Source organism: Euprymna scolopes, chromosome 17 (genome assembly GCF_053919585.1).
Source record: "Euprymna scolopes isolate OS-2025 chromosome 17, ASM5391958v1, whole genome shotgun sequence".
NCBI classification, from domain to species: Eukaryota; Metazoa; Mollusca; class Cephalopoda; order Sepiida; family Sepiolidae; genus Euprymna; species Euprymna scolopes.
The window spans coordinates 45,565,228-45,576,114 of NC_136498.1; positions in this window are offsets into that span (position 1 = coordinate 45,565,228).

Below are 10,887 nucleotides of genomic sequence, written 5' to 3' on the forward strand. Positions count from 1 at the left end.
TCCATATTGTTCATTATAAAAAAGTGTTATTACTCAACGTCGGATGAGCGGCCTTTCTTGTGAATATTTTCAAACGATATTAAGTTTGAAATTGTCTGAATGGTTGCGAAACAATTATAACGAAGAATCAAAAAGATATATTTGTTGCGATTAACCTAATCTTTGTTGTTTTGATATTTTTAAACCAATATATGGATGCTCAATTACAAAGGATGGTAATAATTTTGAAGATTACAAATTAAGTAACTTTATAATGACTTAAAATTCATTGGTATATGGACGACTACTGGATGCTCAGTTATATAAGCAAAATAAAATTCGAAATACTATAAATAAGATATATTTTATGTATTTTATTCCCTATTTTATAAGTAATTCGTATTGAAATTATGTTTTCTAATAGAATTTTTACTTTAAACAATGTTTATGCAGATGTTGGGAACTTGAAGTACGGGCGTTTTTATCGTTAACATATTCTATTACAGGGATACCCCAAAAAAAAACAAAAGCTAAATGGAGACAATCTAGAACATATGCTGTAGAACGGAGAAAAAAATGTCAAAGGCCTTAGTGTTTTGATGTGATGTTTTTAATATAATAAACTAGTTATGACCAAATTTCATTTCTAGCAGCTCCTGCTAGGTTGTGGCAACAGTACTCCATCTTTGGACGTACCTGTATCTTATATTGATAGAGAATTGCATCAGCAGTAAGATATCTACTGGATCGATAGAAGGGTCCAACCATTTTCTCAGCGACCTTGGCAACGGATTTAATGTATGTGTTCCACTTAAGAGCAGGAGTAAAAGTCAAACCCAGAAGCACGTCAAAAACATGAGACGTTCCCAAGACGAGATCCATTCATTTTAATTGATGTCAGATGGGGATCTGAGCGTTGATGTTGTTACAATAAAAGCTTGGTTTTAGATGCATTAAAAGTAACGAGCCATTCCTTTCCCCATTGTACCACGTGGTCAAGATCAGAGGAGAGACAATCAGAGAGAACTGGATCGTTTACTGTCTTAGATGTGCTACCATAAATGGTAGTGTCATCAGCATAAATGTCTAAAAATGATGTAAGGATGTGATTTGAAAGATCATTAATGTAGATCATGAAGAGAGTTGGATCCAAGATGGACACATAAGGAACTCCAGCATTAATATTGAGAGCTTCTGATTTCTGCCGATCAACCACTACTCTTATGAACATATCAGAGAGAAATGAGGTAATAATTGAGAAGACATTTCCAGCTACGGTATAGCTGGAGATCTTGTGAAGTAAACCTTTATGCGATACCCTATCAAAGGCCTTCGATATGTCAAGAGCAATTGCCCGAGAAAGGAAGCCTCCGTCGAGAGATTCGCTAACCTCTATGAGATATAACTGTAAGCACATCTGCTGTAGATGTAGCAGAACGGAAACCATATTGCATGTTACTAAGAAGGTAAGTTTTGTTTAGATGGTTGATTACTTCTCTATATAACACAGATTCCAGCAACTTACTCATGACGCGCAGGAGACTTATTGGCCTGTACTTAGAGGGTGATGAGCGATCGCCTGAATTCTTAAATACAGGGCATACTGATGAGGTTTTCCAGGGTGATGGGAAGCAGTTCTCCTAAAGACAACGTTTAAACAATGTTTTAAGGATGGGCGCTAGTTTTGGTTGAAGTCTTTTGAGTACTATAATTGGAATACCGTCAGGGCCCATTACTTTACTGGAATCAAGGTCTTTAATTAGCTTGGAAATATCACGTACAGATATTTGTATATCACATAACGTGTTTTCTGATACAGGAGGAAGTATTGGAGTTTAGTGGCCTTGATCGCAAAGGATGGAATTAGCTACAAAGTTCTTGGCAAAAAGTTTGGCTTTGTCTGATGCTAACGAGATTACCTCAAGCCCATTGAAGATAGTTGGGATAGAGCACATGTTTCTGTTCAGGATTATGTTTACTATTTGCAAAAACCGCTTGGGAACCAAGCCGTTGCTCAGCTACTTTGGATTTAACGGACTGAGCATATAACTCTCTTGCGTTATTTATTACTTTTTTTACAGTGGTTGCTGGCAGTCCTGAATGCGGCTTTAGTCTCAGTACATCTATTACGGTGGAAGCAATGGAAAAAGTGATTTCTGTGCGCAATGGCAGCAGCACATTCTGGAGAGAACCACGGCTGGCTCTTAGGTTTTTTGCTAGAATTTTTTCGAGGGTATGAAACGGTATATACTTTCAATTAACCATTCCGTCAGGTCTGATACTATAGAAGACACATCCTGTTTTAACATGGAACGCAGAGGTTGCTCTGATATAAATGTACAGTCATCCATATAGCATCGATATACTGTACGATGGAGAGGTACATTTGAGGATTTATTACATTTCATTTTCATCCACGTATACAACAGATTACTCGGAAGATTACAGTGGAGACAGAACGGAAGCTGAACACAGTTCAGGGCAAGTTGTGAGAAAAAGGTCTAGGATTCTTGCATACTGACCGTCAGTATCGGGCACACGGGTGGGTTCCTGACAATCTGAGTGAGGTCATAAACAATGGAGAAATCATGACATAACCTCTCCTCATATCGGTCCTGCTTGAGTGAGTTAACAATTCCACATTGTGAAATTAAAGCCTCGACAGACATCAATATTAGCTGAAAGATAAGCAGATATGCTTTTAAAGATAGTAACTCCGCTGTTTTGGTCGCGATAGAGAGCAAATATAAATGCAGTAGTTTTAGCAGGTGCAACCCGGAAGCACATGTAGGGCAAGTTAGGATCTTCTCTTGAGATGTCCCTACAACATGGAAACCCATCTTTTATATAAGCACATAATACATGGCCATGGAGATGGGGGGGTCAGATTTGGAAGGTAAGTAAGAGTATCCTTTCATTACAAACTCACCTAGGGAAATAGTCTGTCCAGTGCCAGTTTCACTTAGAAAGGATATGTCTGCTTTACTCACCTGTAATGAGGTTTCAACCTCTTGAAGGTTGAAACGTAGACCCCTGATGTTCTAGAAGGAGACATAGTAGTGGGGATCTGCGTTAGAATTTGGAGATCCGGGTTTAATCGTGTAGTTTTTATTGAAAATGTTCATGATGGAGTTTTGTTAATTGTATACTAGGTTGACGGACTTGCTTGGACCAGGGCAGCGAGTGAAAGTACGAGAGAAATAGAAATGAAGAAATGCTTTTTTGTCGCACATGAAAAGGTAAAGCCATAACAATTACCAATTAATATATCATCGAGAGCTCCCACCAGAAGCTACTGCATGGTCCAAAATCCATTCATCAAATGGCAATAGTGGTTAATCCAAGTTTCGATTCCCCCACTACCAGGCGCATAACGTCAGCCCAGATAAAAAGTTGTCCTCCAGCACCCTTACTAATGACATGGCAAACATGATAGACATAGAAACAGAACATTTCCGACATCTCTTCTGGCTGTTCACGCAAAATACTGCCAATCAAGAATACAGATTTTTCTTCCCCCTTTGTCAGAAAACTCACTCATTAAAATACGAAGACTGAGTGACAAATAAAGAGAAGCGAGTTTAACGGGAGCTGCCGACAACGCATCTACAATGCATTGTCCACTCTCCATTTAAAAAGAATTGTTAAGTATTGTACTTAATAAAAGTCCATTTAGTGCCCATTTAAAGTTCATTTAGAGAAAAGTATGGTGAAATATTCCCACTCACTAACTCGAATCGAAACCGAATCCAAACATTATATATATATATATATATATATATATATATATATATATATATATATATATATATATATATATATATATATATAACTTTAGTTCCTTCAGCTATATTCGAAACCGAAATTAACACTTATGAAGTATTTTTGATAAATTATTTATAAAAAAAATAGATTACTAAGGTGCCATTATTTAAAATCGAGACCGAAAACAAGACTTGTGAAGAATTCTTGATAAAATTATATTTAAAAAAATAGATTATTGGAGTGGCATTAGCTATAATCGAAACCGAAACCAAAATTTATGACAAATTCTTGGTAAAATTATTTAAAGGATGACTTAAGTGCCATCAGCTATATCTAAACCGAATGCAAGATTATGAAGAATTCTCTAAGATTATTTATTACAAGAAATGGAGGTACATAACAATCAAACAACCCGGATGTAGGCGTGGCAAAGAAAATAATAGACACGCTTTTGTATTAATATATAGATAATTATTAGTAGTCGTAGTATTTATGTGGTCACATTTTGTTTACGGATGTTGTGATAGCCGATTTAAAGCTAATATGCAGATCAGAGCACATGTTCATAATAATCTTCCTTTCTCAGGACTCTGACGGTTCTCAATTAAGAAGTTTTGAGAAGTACTCAAAATTACTGAAATACCATATTTCTAAGTTCATATGCCAAATCTGTTTGCCAAACTTTTCGGATATCTGATCGCAACAAGTATATCCTACACGCTTCTCAACTTCCACAAGTTTTTACATCTTCCTTATTAAATCAAATCGTCAAAATTTTCAATTTTTTCTCGACATTAGATCAGGAAGTACTGGTATGTCAGTATTTTTTTTATTTTAGCAAAGATAAATCTGGTTTGATTAGTTAAACATGTTCTACATTGAATATTCATATTCCATAAAAATCTTACATCGCCACGTTTCACTAGGAAACATGCTTTTAGTATTTATGACTGGATGTTTTCTTCCTTTCTTATATATATATATACATATATATATATATATATATTGGTGTGTCTGTTTATATATATATATATATATACACACATACATACATGTATATATATGCATATGTATATATGCATATATATATATATATATATATATATATATATATATACGCATATATTCTTTAAAACATTATTCGCAATATTGCTATGACGCTTTATGTTATATTATTACTTATTTTGAGAAAACTTTCCACAACTTTTTAACATATGCTGCAGATTGTCACCTGTCAGTCTACCCTATATAAAGAAAAGAGCTTTCATTTGTTTGATCATTGTGATACTTTACATATTTTTTGTTTGGGTAATTGCTTCTGGGGGGGGGCGTAATAGGCCTTTTCAAACAACTTTTCTTTCACTTCATTATTTCTTGCGTCGGATTCTGTTCTCACTTTTAGTTTTTCAAATCTGACACATCATTTATAACATTTTATTTACAGTTGAATATTTAAATATTCAAACTATGCACTTATATTCTAACGAAACGTTTTACACGTATAAATACTATTCATAGAACATGCGAAGTGTCTACACAGTCTTCCACAGTGTCTTTAAACTCCGTTTCTTTGCGGGTAGGGTCGGTCAATATCATGTTTTAAGCATAATGCATTGTGAATCGGCATTAGTGTCCTGTGGATATGATCAAAAGATCTAAGTTATATTTAGCTCTACATTATGAATCGTCCAGATAACGTTAATAGCAATACTACCGTGTCTTTATGTTCTCTAAGAGTCCCTTTTTTCTCCTAAATTACTTTATCCTAGTCGTTTATTTCTGTGAAATTAATTGTATTTGCTTCTAGAATCCTCAAATATCTTTAAGTTTCCTCTTCATCGAGCACTATCATTGCATTTTTGATGGGCAATTCCATACCCTCGCAAATATCTAGTTTACTTCTTTCTAGGTCTAGTAGTGCACATTGATTAATTCCAAATCCAATTCCAAATCTAAAATAAATAATATGGTACATTGTATTTGCTTTTTCAGTTTCTATTTGTTTTTTTTCCAAACAGCTTCAAGCCGTCCATATAATTTATGTGGTGCATTCTTTGTTCGTTGCCCATAAATATGTTCCTGGCATTACATTACCCAAGTATGTAGTTGTGTTTCATTGTGACGGTAGTGATATTAGCAAGTCTCTTTGTAAATGTTTTTCTGCGTTTTTATTTAAACCAAGTGTTATGAGCCAACTGTGAATTCCAGTCTCAATGTTTCAATTGCTTTCTTTATAACATAATTAATCTTGACTGATATCTGGTATACTTTGAAGCATTCGATTTTCTATGTTTGTGATATTTTGTCATAGGTTTTTTAATAATAAATCCATGCTATACTTATGTTCTTTTCCTGTTTTCACATCGTTCAAGATACTTTGATATATGTATAATAAGTGGTGGTTCCTTTGTTTTCCAATCCAGTATTCTTTGTTCCTCAGGCAATATTCCACGGCAATTAAGAGAGTGGAACGTATGTTTACCCAGTTATGCTGTTAAGATTTCCTCCCCTGTGAAGCGTCTGTTTGTGTTTATATAATGCTCACTTCCGGTTTTCTGTTTTGCCGATACAGTTTCTTAGATGCTAAATCAGTCTTTCATGTAGTGTGGTGGATTATTGGACAATAGTGTGTACCTTGGCATAGCTTTGTGTCTTCATCCTTGCCAGTATCAATGGGCTTGCCTTGAGTGTATATTTATTATTTTCTCTTTCTTCAATTTTCATGCTTTATATCTTTCAGCCATTTGGTATTTCTGTAATAATTGAGACTGTCCCTATATATATATATATATATATATATATATATATATATATATATATATATATATATATATATGTACTAGCAAAAGAACCCGTCGTTAACTGGGTTACAACAACAGCCTACAGAAAATGGTATGGTAGGTTATGAAAAGGAATGGGTGTAAAGAGATAGCTTCGAATTTGGGGGTATCAAAAGCAAAGCAAAATATGATGAAAGTAAAAATAAAATAGATACACCCCATACTTTATTATACTATACCTGTGTACACTGAAACACTTATCACAATATTCTGTGGATCTATATTAAAAACACCTCGTTAAACTTTGTGACATATTTCCATTCTATGGATGTCAGGTGCGAACGAACATCCCATAATTTTATTATACCATATTTCTTCAAACTGAGACATAATTATCAAAGTATTCTTACGCAGATATATATGAAAAGTCTTTATTAAAGTGTTGCCTATTTCCATTCTATGGAGGCCAGGGGCGAACGCAGACCTCACAATATTATTGTACCATCCCTATTTAAGTTCAAACATACTTATCAAAGTATTATTATGTACATCTACATCAAAAACACTTGTAAACGTTTTTTTATTTTTTTATTTTTTATTTCCATACTTTGTGCACCACGCGTGAAGGCAAACCTTACAATTTTAATGAACCACCGTTCCGCCAGATCAAGCATACCCATTTATGTTTCCTGATACATCTTCTATCATTATATGTACCCATTTTATTTTAAATAGTCAACCATATAGGAGCCTATTCAATATGAGACACACACACAGACATTCAGCTTCATATAATAGAAGATATAAATAAATAAATAAATAAATATGTATATATATATATATATATATATATATATATATATATGGATGGGATATATATGGGATGATTTTCCCATGGGCCACTACATGCCTTAGTTACTTTACTTCAGCCTGCCAGAACTCTGTTTTAGCTAAGTTTATTGTCAAGTTAACTGCTCTTAATCTCTGAAGTACTCTTCTGATCGTTTCGACGTATTCCAGCCAGGTGTCGTTGTATATGACTATATCGTCGACATATGTATCTACATTTGCAATCTCAGAAAGGCACGCGTTCATTAGTCTCACAAATGTCGCTTGGGAATTTCTCATTGCGAATGGCATCACGCGATACTGGTATGCTCGCTATTGGGCTTACAAACACTGCTTTATCTTTTCAGTTAAGGGCACTGTGCACTATCCCTTAAGGAGGGCAAATTTTGTGATGTATTTGGCTCGATCTATTTTATCTATGCAATTGTCCATTCAAGGCATAAGGTAAACATCTGATTTAGTCACTGCATTTAATTTGCGGTAATTTGTGCAGAATCTCATCGTTCCATAAGGTTTATCAACCAGTACGCAGTGCGAAGCTCATTCGCTTTGGTTCGGCTCTATTATCTTTAGCATGTAATCTTTTTTGTTTTCATTATTTTTAATTTCTCCGGCCTTAAGATGGGTGTTGTCTAATTGGTTTGAGTTCCCTTAGATCAAGGTCATGCATTACTGTTTTTATGTGCGCGTCGGTGTGTCCGTAAATAGGTCGCTGTATTCCATTAGTATTTCTTGTAACCTCTTCATTACTGCTAGTGGTAAATGTGCAAGTTGGGACCCCAAGTCTCCTAGTATCTCGTAATTCTTCAATTTGATAGGCGGGTCTGTCTCTATGTGAAGGTTTCCGTCTGGATACCCTTCACCTGTAGCTTTATTGTGGCCTAACGCTGCCAGTGCTCCTTTTTCGCCCGCTCTCCTGGAATATTTCTTCTTCATGTTGATGTGACATATTTGTGATGTGACATATTTGTGATTTGTGATGTGACATATTTGTGATGTGACATATTTGTGATTTGTTTCTACGCCTAAGGATAGATATTCGGTACTTCAGAGGTTTTATTTTCTCAGAGATCGAATATGGGCCTTGATACTTCGCGTTGAATGTTGACCATTTATGGATAGGAGGATTAACACTTCTTCCCCTTCCTCGAATTTTCTACTTACTGCCTTTCTGTCATATGTGGCCTTCATAACCCTCTGGCTATTCTCTAGATGAGTCCTAGATAACTTCTGTGTTCCAGCCAAGGTTTGTCGGACATTAATGACATAATCCGCCATATTGTTCGGCATGGGTGCACTTCTGGTTCATTACTCTTTGATCGTGTTTACGGTCCTTGCACTTGCTGGCCGAAGACTTATTCAAATGGGCTGAATCCTAGTGATTCCTGGACTGCTTCTCGAGCCGCGAAGAGCACAACCGAAATCCCATAATCTAAATCGGCATCGTGCTCAACACAATAGTCTCTTAACATGGTTTTCAGAATGGCGTGAAAGCGCTCCAGTTCTCCCTTTTACTAAGAGTGATAAGCGCTATATTTTATATGCGTTATTACCAACAGCTCTGTGAATTGCTTAAATAGTCTCGATGTAAATTTGGACCCTTGGTCGGTCTGTATAATTCTAGGTAGCCTCATTTTGGTGAAGAAATTTATTATGGCGATTGTCACTTTCTTTTTTGAGATGTTGCGTAATGGGATCGATTCGGGAAACCTTGTGGGCGCACACATTGTTGTCAATAGAACTTGTGGTCTGTCTTTGTTTAAGGAAATGGTCCCACGCAGTCCACAATTACTAAACTGAATGGTTCCTCCACTGCCGGTATAGGTTGGAGTGGGACCGTGGAATATTTTGGGTCGGTTTTCCAGTCTTTTGGCACGTCCCACAGGTTCTACAGACCCTCTTGATATCTCCCATGATTCCTGGTAAGTAAAAGTCTATTGCCAGCTTTTCTAGGGTCTTGATGAACTCTAGGTCGCCTGTTAACGGTATCTCATGCGGCACTTTAATAATATCCTCCCGATATTTGTCAGGCACCATTACTTGTTCTCGTGTAGTCTCTTCCCTCCCTATCGTTGTCCTGGGAGCATTCTATTTCCTCATTAGCACTCCGTTATTGAGGCCGCCTTGGCTTTTTGAGTTACGAGAGTACTCTTCTCCAACTCGACAGAACAGAGGTTTTCGATCGCCGTTGTTGATCCTTGATTAGTACTCGCGTGGCACGGATACACCAGGTTGGGGCGCTACCACAGGTCTCACGTGTTTTCCATCCAACGACCTGTCATCTTTGTTTTCCTTTTCTGTCGCTCTGCTCCATGAGGTTATCCTTATGGATGTTTTATTTTGGTATTTAGCGATATCATTTCCCAATATCATAGCTACAGCAGTTATTGGTAGGTTGTCGATTATCTCTATTGTGGCCTCTACTGAGTACCAGTCTGGTACTAGGTGGACCTTAAGTACCGGAACTGTCATCAGTTTATATTATATGCCCTTTAAAGTAAGCTATCTGCCTACAGCTATCACTGCTTACGTGGGCATCTCTTTTGCTTTCACTAGGAATTGGGATGCACCCGAATTCCTGAGAATGCTGATGGGTTCTCCTCGACTCATGATCTCAGGCGATATATCCCCTTGATACGAAGGGTGTATATGGTGTATCTACTCCCTGGGATATCGCCCGTTGTGGTTTGCCTTGGATATTCTGATTCATCTCAATGAATAGTTTTGCCTGTCATTCTACAGATACATGACCCGGCTTTCCATAGTTGAAGAATATTATGGGCCTCGCTTCCCGTCTCAGTATTGGTCGATTAGTTGTATTGAGAGGGTTTCTGATGGGTGCCCGCGGATAGCCGTTATTTTTACAACGCGCCATGGCCGGGCATGGGAATCCTCTCTTTTTTCTCAGTCATTTGTAAGTTTAGTATTCGTATGTAATTGAAATTAACAATACAATTTCTATAAGGCAACAGTTCTGTTTTTCTATATGTTTTTTATATAAATATAACGTTTAAATTCGAATTCATAAGAAAGTTAAAATAGTTAATAATAAGAATTTTAAGGATTAGGTTTCGATTAGATATTTAGAGAAGAAAATATGAGTTCCTGACTTTATAGATATTGCGGTTGTAATAGTGTAGCTCATAGGATAAATGTAGTATCTTAATATCACGAGTGAATGTGTCCTTAATAGTGTTCAAAATAGAGTGGCTTTTAGCTTAGATTTTTATGTGGCATCTGTTATTTCAAACCTATGATTTTATTTTATATAGAGATAAATAAGATAACTTGTATATGATGGTAAAATTGTAACTGAAAAAAGTTAAATTTAAACATGTGTTTTTGTACACATAGCTTTGTATGATACAAATGATATAAAACAACATTTCATCTAATTAGGCTCGCGGAAACATGCTATACTGATTTCAAAATATGTTAGAAAACGTCTTTAACCCGTGTTTAAAAACGTGTATAAACTTTTCCGAATTTGTAAAGCAAAGCAGATGTATTTGTT